This window comes from Panthera onca, chromosome A2 (genome assembly GCF_046562875.1).
Source record: "Panthera onca isolate mPanOnc1 chromosome A2, mPanOnc1 haplotype 2, whole genome shotgun sequence".
NCBI lineage: Eukaryota > Metazoa > Chordata > Mammalia > Carnivora > Felidae > Panthera > Panthera onca.
The window spans coordinates 57,238,103-57,253,344 of NC_138340.1; the positions used below are offsets into that span (position 1 = coordinate 57,238,103).

Here is a 15,242-nt window from a genome sequence, read left to right on the forward strand (position 1 = left end):
GAAAACGTAGGACAAAATCTGAAGGAATGAGAAAGGGAAAATTGCAGAAGGTTTGCGAGAAGGGAATCTTTCGAAAGAAATGCTATGCATGGTCGGGACCGAGATTCTGGAGTTTCGCATGTAAGAAACAAGTTTATGAGGGCAGCGATCCACCCCCGGCGAAGAGAAGGGGGAGGCAGAGAACGATGTCAGGCAGAAGTTGAGCAGTGACACTTCAACGGAAGCCTTAGCCGACTCTCTGAGCAGTCCCGAAAGTTGGACTGCCCTTCGGAAGCATCCAAACTTAGGTGAAAGGGGCTGGCTCTTCGTAAGCGTCTTTGGATGTGACCACCTGGGCAGTGGGCAATGCCCTTGGCAAGGCCGCTGTCTACAGTCACGGCGATCCCTGATGATGTCTGAGCGTCGAAGGCTGTAGGCAGCATTGCTATGGCTGGGAGACCTTGGTTCCTGCCGGAGATTCTGGTCAGCACATCCCAACACCCGTCACAAGAACTCAGACCCATGCAGTGCCCTGGATGTCCTTGTCCAAATAAGTATGTATCAATGTGGGAAGTGACACGGAGGAAGAAAGAAGGGACTGCATATCTTTTTAAAAATTCATCTCGTTGCACCAAATGAGTTTTAATATCCAAAGTACAGCGGTATAAGACTGGAATTTGGGTTTTCTCGCTGTTAATGTGACAGAGGCTTCTTAGATGATGGGTCTAAATTATCAACAGAGGTTTTTCTTTACCTTTAATCTGCCTAGAAAAACAAAGTTTCTATGTCTTGTCTTTGTTAGGTCTTTGCTTACTTAAGAAAGTTGAATCTGCTCAGTGTTAAGAGAGCTAAGGTTTGCTCACAGCTCCATTTGCCTTGCTGTCTGCATTTACCTTGAGAATCTCTTCTTGCCATCCTGGCTAAATAAGTATCCCGTTTTCTAACGATCTGTAATCCTATTTAGGCACGTGTTTTGAAACCTTCTGGTATTTCACCAACTTCCAAAAACCCAGCTTGTGAATGGAAGTCTTTTTGACGAATTAGGCTTATTCCCTGGTGTGTCAAATGACATGGGAGGCATCATCAAATAAGCGATGAGGAACCTTCTTAGGCTTTGTTGTATGGGTGATTGCTCTAAGTGTCCTAGAATTTTATAAGATTCCTAAGGTTTTGATATGTCCTGGTATAGCGTCATCGCTTGTAATACTAACTACTGAAGTATCGTGTGTCACAGAATCTCCTTGCCAGCTGCACTGCATTGACAAATACAGCTCTCTGATCCCTTCAGGATCATAAAGCTAAGCTTAGTAAGAATTCCCAGAACTAATGGGGAAACTGCTTTCAAACAGACACTTGTGTAAACATTGCTGGTCCTCTAATGTTTGCTCTTCTAAATTTAAGTCTGTCTATGACATTTGGTAGACGTTTGGTAAATAAGTTCTTCATAAACAGATAGGAAACATTTATCCCTTTCTCCCTACCTGGTACCACCAGAATTCAAAACTCTCAGGGAGTATTCTCGTATTTTCACGGCAGTGTATTTATTTGCAGAAGTTCGATACGAATCCGTCCTCCTTGCGACAGGACACCACTGGAAACATTGGTCATGTTGCCAAGGCTTTGACTGGAATGTCACAGTTGAGGGAGATATGCCTAGACTCAGCTACAATCAGAGAGCTTTAAGGAACTAATTAAGGTTGACTTTCCTAGCCAATGAAGCCCCTTGGAAAACTTGCCTCGTACCTTGCTTACAAAGTTTCCAGCAGCCCTACCAGGTGAATAAGGAAGGTTGTCACTTCCTGGCAGGTGCAGGAACCTCAGGGTATTTGGGGGATCTCGAGAAGAGAGGGAGCCACCCACATCTATAGTTATGGCAGGCAAAGGCTGGTGGCCAGTATTTGGCTTGGCTTCTTGAGCCTGACAAGGCTGTTAAAAGTTCAATCTGACATTCCTTACGAAAAGTTCCAGCGAAGCAGATTGAAAAAACCAAACACCTATATGACCAATCACCGTTGTGATGGCGCTTGTGTAAACAGGCCCAGCTTCAACTGGACAATTTTACAAACAAATGTGTCCTAATTTGGCGATCTTTGGTGGAGATGAGGGTGGTTTCAGAGAGAGAGATTGTTCCAGTAACACACCTGTGAAAATGTAAGATCATAGTTCCGATGAACCGTCTTTGAGGGTTCGTTGGTTGTCTATACACCTGGGCTGGGTCCTGAATTCTTCTGGTTTCCTTGAATGTCTGACCCTGACTCTCCAAACTAAGGTTTCCAGTTTTCTCCCACTCTGTTGACTGGAAGCACTGAGAACGAAAACTGCTTTTCCCTGAAGCCCCGCAAACCAAAGCCAGACCACCCGAGGTACACGTGACAGAAAAGCGGCCCGGTGATCTAAGGGCCACTCAGAAAGATCACCAGAGACACACGGATAGCTGAACAAGCTGATCACAGCCTTCCCGACTGGACAAGCTGCCATCGGAGCATCCAGACGGGGACGTGTTCACGGATGGGGACAGTTTCACGGGTCAAAGACAAGGAAGAGCTGGGTGCAGTGGTGACCCATCAGCTATCGTCTGCTGCGGAAGATGCCACAAAGTGGACCGACTGCCCAAGGGAACCATGCTGGCAGCCCGTCGAAGACTCCAAGACCCTCTGGAAGAGCTTTAGTGCCAAAGATAGACTTAACTACATACCAACCCCAACGTCCCTTGGAGGACCAAAGAGGAGTTAAGTAAGGAGTGGGGGTTTGGACACCGTGCTGGCATTGACACCGGCTGGAAATAGAATGAATCCTTACCCTAGAGCATCTGATGAAAGAAATAATTAGCCACATTCCTCGAAGCACCCGTTATGGGAAAGATGCCACTCTCCAGTGGATCCAGAAGTATACTGCGGGCTCCGATTTCAGCGAAATGCTACAAAAGGCAACGCTTGTGCTAAAAACAATCCTAAGACTGGGTGCCCACAAGTCCTCAAGGGTATACAACTGAGAGGCCCCAAACCTGGGGAAGACCGGCAGGCAGCCTTTCCCGGAATGCAAAGAACAATGGGAAATTCTCGGGGTTTGCTTGCATCTGCAGACACCTTTATCAACGGGGTTGAGGTTCCTCCCTGCTGTTCAGAGAAGGCCTCGGGAGTTGTCAAAATGCTTTTAAGCGAGATCATTTATAGGTTTGGACTGCCGCTAATAATTCAGAGTGACAATGGAGTGACAACCACAGCGTCCAAGGCCTTGGGCATTCAGTGGAAATCACATGCTTCCTGGAAACACCGAGACAGTGGAAAAAGGGAAAAAAATGAACTTTGGCAAAGCTCTGCCAAGAAACCCACTTCACTTGGGAACAACCCGTGTCATCTGCCCTGCTTTGGGAAAGAGTGGTCCCTAGAAGAGGGCTTGGTTTAAGCCCCTGTGGAATGTTATATGGAAGACTTTCTATGTCCTTTTCGTGACCTAGGAGTTGCTGGCGGGGCTCCCACCAGCGATTTGGATACTATCAGGTACATCCAGGGCCTGAGTTTGCTTCCGGCAGGCTGATGTACCTCACAGATGTGTCTTCACGCTGCCTGAATCCCTTAGTGACATCCAAAGGTGTCACTAAAGATGTCAGTAAAGACCTGAAGAGCGGGAGCCCAGAGGACCAGCTCCGGCCTCACTGGACATGTCAGACCCTGCGAGGTGCTGTTGACCCCCCACTCCTCCGAAACTACAGGGAATTGAGCCGTGGATTCACACTTGAATGACAAGAATCCACAGGTTCCCTACACCCTGTCAGCAGGGAGGAGGTCCAAAGGGACCCGGCTCAGACCAGTGAGCCTCTGCCGGACCTGAACCTCCGACTCGGGGTAACTGGTCCAAGGGAATCAAGCCATGAGTACAACATGCTACCTGTTGTTCTCTAGTACCCCTAAAACCCTAGACACAACATGGTCCAGGAACTATTGACCAAAGGACAAAAATCCCGGTAATGCAGAACATTCCTTTCCACCCCAAAGTTTCCACTTATTTAACCCCAGTCTTCACCCCACCTCAGCAGGAAGTAACGGCCGCGGCCGGGTCGTGGTCCCAATACCCACAAGAATGAGGACGGATCAAAAGACCCTGGGGACTGAAAAGGGTAACCAAAGGGTTAGCGGCCGCAACTTTGTACCCTGACCTTTTTCCTTTGCCACTAAGTACCCCTGACTCTCCTCCTCTAGGGAGGTGGATGTGAGGCTCGCCCTCCTGCCTCTGGAATAAACTCTTGCTTTGCTTTATACTCCATGTCTCAGTGATGGTCTTGATGCGCATCAGGCAGATGAACTTGGGTTCACTACACACGGCAGGCACTCAGTAAAGACCGCTGAACCCACGTGGACTCTGACGCTTGGAGAGTTAAGTGTCTGGTCCGTGGTGACACAGGGTAGGACGAGGAGAAGGCTTTGATTTCTGAACTGTAGTGCCTCTACTCCCATCCACAGTGCTAAGAAGTTTCTGCTCTCCTCCCAAGGCCACCTGCTCAGCCCTCGGCACAGCACCTCCGTGGCCCCAGCCCCTGTCCCTGCTTTGGAGCCAGCTCCCCATTCCGACCTGGAGGTGACAGACAGCTCAGCCCTGCTTACCCAGCTCCACCAACATCCCAGCCTCATCTGCCAACTTTGGCAATTTTCATACCACCTCGCACACAAAATAAATTGCACGCTCCCATTTTGGGTTTGGGGGGAGAAAAGGCCCAGTCAGTTCATTACAAAGGCTGCCTCGCCTTGGCACGGAGTGGTGGGAGATGTTCACAGGAAAACGGATTAATTTGGACTCATTGCTTTCCCTTCCACGTCCTCGTGCCAATTAAGACAACGCTTGTAACCAAGCCCACCTTCTCCAGAAGCAGCCCCCACACTCCCCAAACAAGCAGTCCTCAGGTTTCACTGGCTGGCTGCTCAGGGTCCCGAGAAGCTTGCTGGGACCTTTGGAAAATGCCAGTCAGGGTTTTAGGATTCTTCTGCCAGGGGTGGGGGGTGGGGGGATCTACGGGAACTGCTTGGTTCGGTGTTTCTGAGCTCACACTGGTGAGCTGGGCACAGCCGAATACTGGACGCGGCCTGCTTGGACAAAGTCTGGGTGTCCAGGTTGCCTGCTGGAATCACGCAGGAAGGGGGCAAAATTCAGAGTCTCGGGCCCCGCCCCCTGACCCTACCGAGTCAGACACGTCAAGGACAGGGCCTGGAAATCTGTACCTTCCACAGGCACCAAGGACAGGACCTGGAAAGGCTTTGGGTGGGAAGTCTCAGATCTGCATTTGAAAGCCGTGTTATCTAGGGAAGCTGTTCAGCATTTCTCTACCCCAGTCTCCCAGAGCTCAAACACTGGGGCGCACCATAACCCTCTTGAACAGGTGGGGTTGGTTGTACAGGTGCGGTGAGGCCCCGACCCATGGCAAACACTCATTATGTGGCACTGATTGCTATCAGTGAACATGACTGAGTTCGTTTCAAGGGGTTGATGAGAAGCAAAAGGTGATGCTTTGGTGCTGCGGAAAGTCCTTGTGCCTTAACTACAGAATCAGCACTGGCCCCGGGCCCTCCACCCAGCTAATCATTCCTTCAGACTCCAAACTCTGCATCACTCTTCTTGTCCCACCTCCCCCCGCCACGCCCACCCCGAACCCCCTGAAACCAGTAAATCATTATCATTAGAAGGTTCAAAGTTGGGAGCCTCCACAGGCTCCTTCGGAATGGAGTGAAAACCAGACACACACCCCCCAGGAACAAGGGAGCCAAGTCCTAGGTCTGCAACATGGTCAAAACCGAGTCGTTTCGTTGGTGGAAAATGAATACATCTGACTTTGCACCTGTCTCGCCCGGGGGAAAAGTAGCGCGTGCGCCATCGCAAACGGGCGTCTCCCGGCAAAACCCGTTCCCTGCTGCTCGGGGAGGCTCAGACTGCCAGAAAGGCTGCGGCCTTCAAAACCTGTTTCATGTGGTTTGTCCATTTTTGGGGTGTTTCAGCTGTCCCATTCTTTTGGAAGCCTGGGTTTGAACATCAAATGGGTTTTGTTTCTCCAGCAAATTTCAAGGAACGCCAGGGGATCCTGGAACTGGATCCCACATTACAAGCAGATGCTCCCTTCACACCTGAATCTCCTCCCCATGACCCCAGAAAGTGTGGGTCACCCCTCTGCTCTCTGAATACAAAAACGGGGAGGGGGTTGGAGCTCTTTTTAGAGATAAGAAGATGACACGTGTTTCTCTCGATGTCAACATTGCCGCGGCCAATGAACTTGCAGTGCGGGGATAACACTCGGAATGTCTAACCAGATGGGCCCTTTAGCACCTGTTGTGACCAGAGGGCTGTGGCAATGGAGGAAAGGCTGGGAGAGCCGTCCTAGCTGGCCAGCAGCCTTGCAACGGCCTCCCACTCTGTCCAGGCTGTTGCAAGCATGGATTCAGAACATGTACCCAGATGATGGAGCTGGAATTTGCGGGAAGCTAACTTCCTGTCAGTGTGAAATGTCTCAGGCAGTGATGAGCCCCCATCCCCGGAAAGGTGCAAGCAGGAGCTGATCCTCTAGCAGGGATGTAACAGGAGATGCTCAACTACACGGTGCGCTCTGCCTCTTCCATGTGGTACAGATCTCACGACCACGTGCTGGGAGTGAGAATCCCACTTCGTGGACTCGCAGACCCTTCTCCCTTCCGGGAGTGCATTTCTACAGAAATGCCGTGCACAGACCTGCGGCACCTCCCTGCATTGTCCCCATGGTCCTGGGTGCCTACCACCCACGCCAGGCCTGGCACACACTGCCTCACTGAGGGGACCGGGCCATGCCTCACTCAGTCCGTTACATAACTGGCCGCTTCTGAAAAGGCGCTGTACCGAGTCACAAGGGTTAGCAAACTAGTTCAAGGTAATTTATGACTCTGGGATGCTCGGGTTTCTAAATACAACAGACCACTACAAACTGCAAAAGCTTCGAGCTCTCTCCCCAAGGGAGACTGCCCGGCCCAGCCCGGGGCAATGGTGCTGACGCCAGGTGGGCAGGACGAGCTGGCACACTAGCAGGCCTGGCTGGCTTAACTCACCATGAGCCCCAGGGAGGCACTCCTGGAGGACTCGTGAAGACGGCTCCCCCCCCCCCCCCCCCCCGCCCCCTACCGCCTCCATTCTTCCCTCCCTTGTCTCTGGTATGCATGAGAAGGTGATGAAGATTTTTCTCGTGCGCTGTGATGGCACCGAAACCACAGTGCATTCGGGATTGCTACATCTTATTTGGCTTGTTTCTCTTTTTTAATGCTAATAATATTGATTTTGGGTACAGTGGATCTCAGGCAAGGGAAACTCCAGTAAACGAAAGCTGACTCTAGTCAAACGTGGCTGATGTTTCTTTTTTCCTCGGCGGTGGCAGGCCCTGCCTGCCTTTCCATCTGCCCAGTGCTGGCCTTGAACACCTGGAGTGGCTTCTCTGCATGCTCTCCTGTGGGCTGCCTTCCTGCCTTGGTGCTGGCGCCCAGAGCTCGAGACCCATTTGTGTCTGCAAGAGGACTGTGGTCTCTGCCCTTGCTCCGCTGAGCTCTGGCTGCCACCTGCATCCAGCATCTGTTCCCAGCACCCCCGTCCCTGCTCCCGGCCGAGCTCATCTGGGGCCTGCTACCAGGTACAGTGACCCTTCCCTTCCCTTGCAGACATCAACTGTGAGCCAGCACTGAATGCAGGTCCCCAGTATACCCATACCTTGCCAGCCTCATCCTCAGTGCACACTCCCAGCTAGGAGTAGGGATTCGGGGTGAGTGAGACACAGCCCCGTCCTCAGGCCTTGGCCTTTCTGACTCAGGAGGCTGACACACACATGCACCAATGAGGGACACAAATACACTGTCTTCTGTGACAGGGGGTGGGGGGTGAGCCTGGGAGAGCCCAGAAGAAGCCTGGAGGGCTTCCTGGAAGAGGTGGTGCCAAAGGTGTGCGATGTTCCATATGATCTCTGCAGTCCTTGGGTGTAAGCATCCCAGAGAAAGACACCTCCATGGGGACTGTTGAGTCTATCGCTACTGGCTAGGTGGCATTTGGTGACAAAGTAACAAATGGTCCGAGCATCCTCTGCCTAGTCCTGGATTGTTGGGGGTCTGGTTTCTTCAGGGCGACAGAGACACAGCCATGGCTGACTGTTCTGGGGCCCTGGCTCCTGCCTTGCTCCTCTCTCCAGAACACGGGACACTGTGGTTGACCCCTAAACAGCTCTGTTCCTCCACCCCCCTGTCTCCCTACCCTTTGCACTATGATGGGGCAGCTCTTCCCATCAGGGGTGGGGTCTAGATCCCCCTGCTTTGAATCTGCGCTGGCTCCGTGACTTGCTCTGGCCTAAAGAATGTGGTGGAAATGATGCCGTGCCAATTTCAGGTGTAGGCCTCAAAGAGCCTCGTGGCCTTGCGTGCCCACCCTCTCGGGACCCTGGCACCACCATGTGCAGAAGCCCAGACGGCCTCCTGGAAGAATGGGACACATGTAGCCTACTCACCACCACCCCTAGTCGCCCCGGCCAACAGCCAGGCAGAAATCAGCCGACCCCTGCCATCGACCACACATGCTTGAGGGAGCCCGGAAGACCTGCCCGACCAGCTAGCTGCTCAGCTAAGTCAACAGTTGGTGCAAGCTGCTACATTTCGGGGTGGTTATTCCGCAGCAGAAACTAACTGATCCAGGCATCCCAGCATTCTGGGCAGGATGCACAGGCTGCAGGATTTATAGGCAGAGGCCTGGCTGCAGGCAGATGGACTGGCTGGCCTCGGGACCGTCACCTGGCCCTCAGGTTTGCTGTTACCTGGGTTCCGCTCTACAGCTGGATCTACAGTCAGCACAGTTACGACCAAGGTATAGTTGGCCTGGGAGTGGCTGCGCCTAAGCCATCTGGCCTCCTCTACGGTTTCCTGGACCTACCCAGGGCCTTCCAGCCGCTTTCCATGACACTCCAGGTAAAACCCAAATGCCTCACCATCCCACACCATGCTCCCTATTCCCACCCTGCTCCCAGCTTTGCGCCTCTCACTGCACTCCAGACACACCTGCCTCTAACCCATAAGACCCAACCTGACCTCCGGGCCTTTGCATGTGCAGCTCTCCTGACTAGCATGCTCTTCCCGGATACCCGCACGGCTCCCCCCCCCCCCCCATTTCCTTCAGGCTCTGACCCAGTAGGCTTTGTTAAACAAACCGGAGATCACAGATCATTCTTACCAAATGGCCTGCGTCACTCCCTGCACACTCCTCCCGCTTTATTTCTTTTCAGAGCAATTAGCATGACTGGGTGCAAAAGTGTCCACATTGTGAGACATCCAGAGGGAGCCAGCAAAGGTTAGGAAGGGAGGGTGGGATGCTGAGAAAGACGTCGGCGTTGGGACCTTCATAGCACACAGCCACTGACTGGGAGCCGATGTGTCCTGAAGCAGCCTGGCACCCCCGACTGCCAGGCAAACCAGCAGAGACACTATTGGCAGTGCTTCAGCCACATGTAGGAGCCGGTATCGCACTCGGCAGCACAAGCCCAGATTTATGGCCATGGCATAACTGCTTACAAGTGTCATGAAGGTGACACATGTTTGTCAAAAACACCTTGTCTTGAGGTGGCCACAGAGAGCAGTTCCCTGGAACACAAGAGGCTTCACAAAGCAAGGTGTCCCTGGGGCTCCTGCCTTCTGAAACCCCTTAATCGAGGGCCCACCATTTAGGTCCCTTCTCAGAGTTTCTAGAGCCTACAAAAGAGAGAAGTCTCTCACTGGAGCTGGGACTCCCCGGCCGCAAACAGGAGCAACACCGGCTGGCCTGGCTCAGCCTCGGAAGCTGGGGAGGGCACCCTCCAGGGCCAAGGAGGCCCAGGGCAGGCCCAGACCCACCATGGATCCAGGGTTCAGGGACAAAGCTCTTCTGTACTCCATGAGGGGCCCTACGGCAGACCCATCCCAGAGTCCTGGACCAGTCACCAGGAGGGAGAGCTAGGGCCTGGTCGGGGTCCAAAGGGACCATGCAGTCTCGTGGTAAAGAGCGTGGAGTCTGGAGCCAGACCGCCTGGGATCAAATCGCAGCTCGCTCCATCACTGACCTGCTGAGTGACCCCAGGCAAGCCTCATAACGGCTCTGAGCCTCAACTTCCGCATCTATAAGATGCGTGTAAAAACAGTGTCTCCTCACAGGGTGGCGAGGACCCCATGGAATGCTCAGACCAGGCCCCGGCACAGAAGTGAGTTGTCATCCACATCATCACAGGCCATGACTCTGCATCACTCAGAGCAAGGGTGGAGCCTTCCCGGCAAGGATTCGACTCTGTTCCAGGTTTGAGGATACTGGGGTACTGCTCCCAGGCCTCTCCCTCCCCTTACCGGGCAAGGAGCCGGTGGGGAGTGAGAGACAGGAGTTAAAGCTCAGCTGCTTCATCATCAAAAGGACAGCAGGAGGGATGAGGCAGGGGTGAGAAGCAGAGGTGGCAGGAGGTTTTCAGGCCCCCAGGAACAATGTGCCCAAATGGCTTTCACACCAGCTCAGGGGAGCCCATGGGACGGAAACGGAAAGGCAGGCTGTCATGTCTGATCCCTCCACCGACAGCCCCAGGGTCCTGGGTCCCAACCCACCAGCCCTACTGTGCACAGCCAGACACCAAGAGGAAGGAACACAGAACCCGCCTTCAGAGAATCGGAGACAGACTCCATGTTGGGGTCATCCAACACGGTCGTTGTGTGGCCATTACAAACTCAACCCTCCTCTGTGCTCCTGTTTCCTCGTCCTCACAAAAACATCCATGGATGGGGCGCCTGGGTCCATCGGTTAAGCGTCTGACTCTTGCTGTCAGCCCAGGTCACGATCTCACAGTCAGGGGACCGAGCCCCACATCGGGCTCTGCGCCGACAGCATGGAGCCTGCTTAGGATTTTCTCTGTCCTTGCCCCTTCCCCACTCTCTCTCTCCTTCTCAAAAAACGATAAAGAAAGAAACATAGAAAAAAAATCCATAGATGGCTACACAGGGCCTCCTGGGGCACCTGCACGTACCAGGGATCGCAATGGTAAAAAGAGGGAGAGGGGAGAACACGCGGACAGCAGGCATGAATGACTGCAGGTGTGCTACAAATGATCAGAGATCTGAAGAGCTCAATACTTAGGAGTTTTTAAAAGGCTTCTTGACATGTGACTGGAGAAAGGCGGCCCAGTTAGTAAACGGTGCTGGGACATCGGAACCAATTCCAGACACATTAAAAATCTATATTTGAAAGAGAGAAGTTGAAGAGGGGGATATTTTGGGGGAATATCTTTCCAAACTTGGGGTTGGGAAGAATTTCTTTAACAAGGTGTTAAAAGCTCAGTAAGCATAAAAAAAAATCGATAGGTTTGACTGCAGTAAAATGTAAATTTCCCTTCACCAAATGACGGGTGAAAAGACAAATCACTAAAAGCAGAAGACCTCTGGCATATGTACAACTAGCAAAGGATCAGTATCCAGAATACATAAAGAAGTCCTACAAATCCACAAGAAGAAGAGAGGCAATGAGCAAAAAGACCACAGCAGGCATGTTGTAGAGGAGGAAACGGAGTGCACAGATGAACACGGGAAAAGCTGCCCGATGTCACGAGGATGCAGGGAAGTGAAAGGTAAGGTCCCCGTGAGAGATTTCACGTCCATCAGGCTCACAGTGAGGAAGACACGTGACATCTGACAGCACCGAGGGTCTGAGAGGATGTAGATCAGCTGGCACCCACGGTTGATGAGCGTGAAACCTGGTCTGGCCACACTGAAAACCACTTTGGCCTTTTCTTGTTAGGTTGACCAGTCCCATAGCTTAGAACCCTGCAAATCCACTCCCAGGAGTCACACAAGGCACACCCGAGAAGAGTTCGTCGCAGCACTGTTAGCAAGAGGAGGGGGAGAAAGGAAATTACCCAAATTGCAGAGGGGGGTGACCTCCAGGCAAGGAGAAGATGGAAGTGACTGGGAATGTTCTAGTTCTGGAGTTGAGCTGCGGGCCCACGGATGTTCATTGTCCCACCATCCTTCATAATGCACGAAACACACCAAGTATTAAAACAGAACAGAGGCAAAGGAGAAAAGCAAGAAGAGAAACATGGTGTGGGTCCAGACACATCCAGTATGATTTCCTTGTCACACACATAGTTGACTGTTTTCATGTGGTGTCACGGGGGGTACCAAGAGTTCCGTCGAGAGCCCAGAGCGGGAAGTGAAAGGACAGGCAATTGGACGAGGGCATTCTTCCCTCTGGGCCTCAGTTTCTCCATATGCAAAATAAGGGGGTGTGCCAGGAGTGGCAAATGGCTGGCGTGCATAACCCAGGTCTCCCCTTCCTCACCCGCTGCGGACACTACTCATGGATTGCAGCACTGTTTCACATGGAGCACAGACACGCAGCGTTGGGCTCCGCAGCTGGGCCCTGCAGGCTGCCAGGGATGCCAGTCTGAGAGGGCACACTAAGTGATACCTACGTGCTGATCTCGAGAGGGTCCCTCCAGCTGTGGCCTGGAAGGTTCTGAAGCCTCACACCAGCAGGCACTAGCTAGTCTGAGAGGCAGGGGCCCTAGGGAGGAGCCGACTGGCTTTGGAACTGACTCTAGCCGGACCCTGGCAGCGTGCAGCCTCAGCTTCTACACTGCCCACGCCTGTGGCCTCCGGTCCGCCGCGGGGGGGGGGCCCTGCCCCCCCCCCCCCATTATCTGACCAGAGCCCGTGCTCCCATCCATCGGGTGGGCAGGCTCATGTCTACGCTCTGCGGGTGAGCTCTGCTGGACCTGAAAACGGCAAGACGGGCAGAGGGCCGGGCAGGCGCTCAGCATCACCCTCTAGCCCAGAGAGCCGTGGAAGCGGCCCCGTTGTGCCAGATTCAACCAGCTCTCTGAGGCAGGAGGATGGCATTCCTTTCACCACTGCCTAGGCCTGCCTGGGCCTGCAGGCCTTTGCTCCTGTGCTCCCCTCCATACCTGCCCCCCCCGCCCCCGCCTGTCCCCTCTTCCTCCCCTTATGGTCCCAGCTCACAAGACTCCTCCTTGGTTGTGCTATTCCATCTACCTCCCACCCCCACCCCCCAGGGAGCGCTGACATCCCTCCTCTAGACAACCAGCACACAGAGGTCAGCTTTTCTGAGGAGAGCTTGTGTGCTGGGTCTGGTCCAGTTCTGTGGGTGTCTGTCCCCTCCAGTATGGGGAGCCCAGCAGGGTCCACCTCACAACCCGCGTGAAAATAATACCATCAAACAGCCACAATTCCTTGGAATCAATGGGCTTCCCCGAGAACTGTCCACCTACTGCCTAAGCCGCACAGCCAGTGAGGTTGGCAGTCGGGGAATGGTACCTCCCTCCCTATTCCAACAGCGAGAAACTCAAGGGCCACAGAGGGGGGTGACTTCTCCAGCATCACTGCCCACCCTCCAACCTTCTGGGAGGCTGAGAAGCTTTTCTGTCATGTCCCATCAGGGCCCTCAAACCCCAGGAAACACCTCATTTCCCCAGAGCAGGGGCCTGCTGAGTGACCACAGCCCCTAATCATGGAGCATCTGGTTTCATCCGTGTCCCTGCGGATTCTTGTAATAACAAGATCATGTGGAGAGACATCATACCCAGGGACGTGATGCTTCGGCGATTCGTCTCTCTTTCATTTTGTTCACCTGATACACGTTTTAAATGACTACTGGGCTCTGTACACGGGAAGCCTTGATTCACTAGAAAGAACCGTGGTGGGTTTTCTTAGAAGACAAAGTCAGGTATTTAAGGCATCCAGACGTGTCCAATGAGCAGAGTGGAGACAAAGACGTCTCTCCCGCTGCTGTGTCCGGGAACACAGCTGCCCACACATGCCCACCACACCCTCGGATCAGAGCCTGCCACTGATATCCACGGTGTGAAAGGGCTTGGAACCCACTGTCATCTTTGTCGCCATCCCTCGACCCCAGGAAGCAAACACCATGAGCTTGCAAAGGCACTCCAACAGGAACGCTCACTTGTGTTCCCAGGAATACACACAGACGCCAGATATTTACTTCTGGTTCCAACTTCTCCTGGGTTCATCCTCTTTCAAGTCCTGGAAACTCTGGACACCACTTCTTGCCCTACAATCCCTCCATCAGATCCCCCCATCGCCCACTCTCCCAGGAGGCTCCCCCCACCTGGACACCTCCAAATCCTCCTCAAAGCCATCTCTGACTCCCCCTCTTCCTTGCCTTCTCGCTGGCCTCTTTACACTAATTTCCTGCTAGAAAGATCATAATGGGTTCAAATGCTGCTGCTTGCACACCTATCTCCTCCGTCACGGGGCAGGTTGTGGGAGCAGGGCCCAGGGCCGATGTACCCCTGTTACCTCCAGCCCCTCAGCATGGGCCCGGGCACATTGGTTGGGGGTGGAGTAGGGCCTCAAAGAAGCATGATCTAAATCCCTGGGCTGTTTTCCTCAAACTTAGAGTGTAGTGAAAGAGCTCTAATGACAAAGAAGGTAAATTCTAGGTATTCTGAACAGGGACCAGGCAATCCTTTCCTGAGTATTTCACAGTGAAGCCAAGACCTCATTGGTGAGTAACTGTCAACTGCCCAACAGTGGGAGTGAAGAACTTTCCCAGGAGAGACAGAGTCACAGACAAATGTTGTAAGGAGGGAGGGAGCAACTTGAGTAAGGACCGAAAGGCCAGTGGTGCCTCAGCAAAGCAATGGGGCGATGGGCAAGAGTTCATGGATTATGCGTATTGGTTAGGTTAGGATGGGTTACGCTGCATAACACACAATTCTCTAAATCTCAGTGGCCTACAATAAAGTTTCTTTATGTCTCAGACTATATGCACATGTGGCTCTCCTTCGTCTCCTCTCCCCTCTGGACTCAGGTTGACAGAGCAGTCTGTCTCTATGTGGAATATTGCCATTGTCGTGGAAAAAGGAAAAGAAAAGTGGTAAATTACTCACTGGTTCTTAACGCGTGTGCTCACATCTGTTTTCACTGTTCAGCAGCCCCTCTGCCATGCCCGAGGACAACATGGGCCGTGCTGTATAATCCTCCAACCGAGCAGTGCACTTCGATACAGGGCACCGAATGTGGGGGAGTGGTAATCCAGTTCCACACCGTGCTTATGATTTTGACGTCTTTCCTAGGATCAGTGAAATCTGTTGAATAAACTGTTCATTTCTAAAAATCCCTCTGGCTGTGGTGAGAGACACAGATTGGAAATGGGCAAGGGTGGGATTCGGGAGAAAATTCAGGAGGCTGCCTCAGTTTCCCAGGCAAAAAAAAAAGAAAAGTACTTTACACTAGGGTCAT

The 15,242-nt window shown here is 52.9% G+C and overlaps 1 long non-coding RNA gene across 1 annotated transcript in view; it reads right to left on the bottom strand.

Annotated features, from left to right (window-relative positions):
• The window catches only part of LOC132676997 (uncharacterized), a 49,623-nt gene that overhangs the window by 32,740 nt on the left and 1,641 nt on the right, over positions 1 to 15,242 (bottom strand). The window contains exon 2 of the long non-coding RNA XR_013554094.2: positions 14,891 to 15,072. This is a non-coding gene — a long non-coding RNA (uncharacterized LOC132676997). The remainder of the gene's footprint in view (positions 1 to 14,890; positions 15,073 to 15,242) is intronic.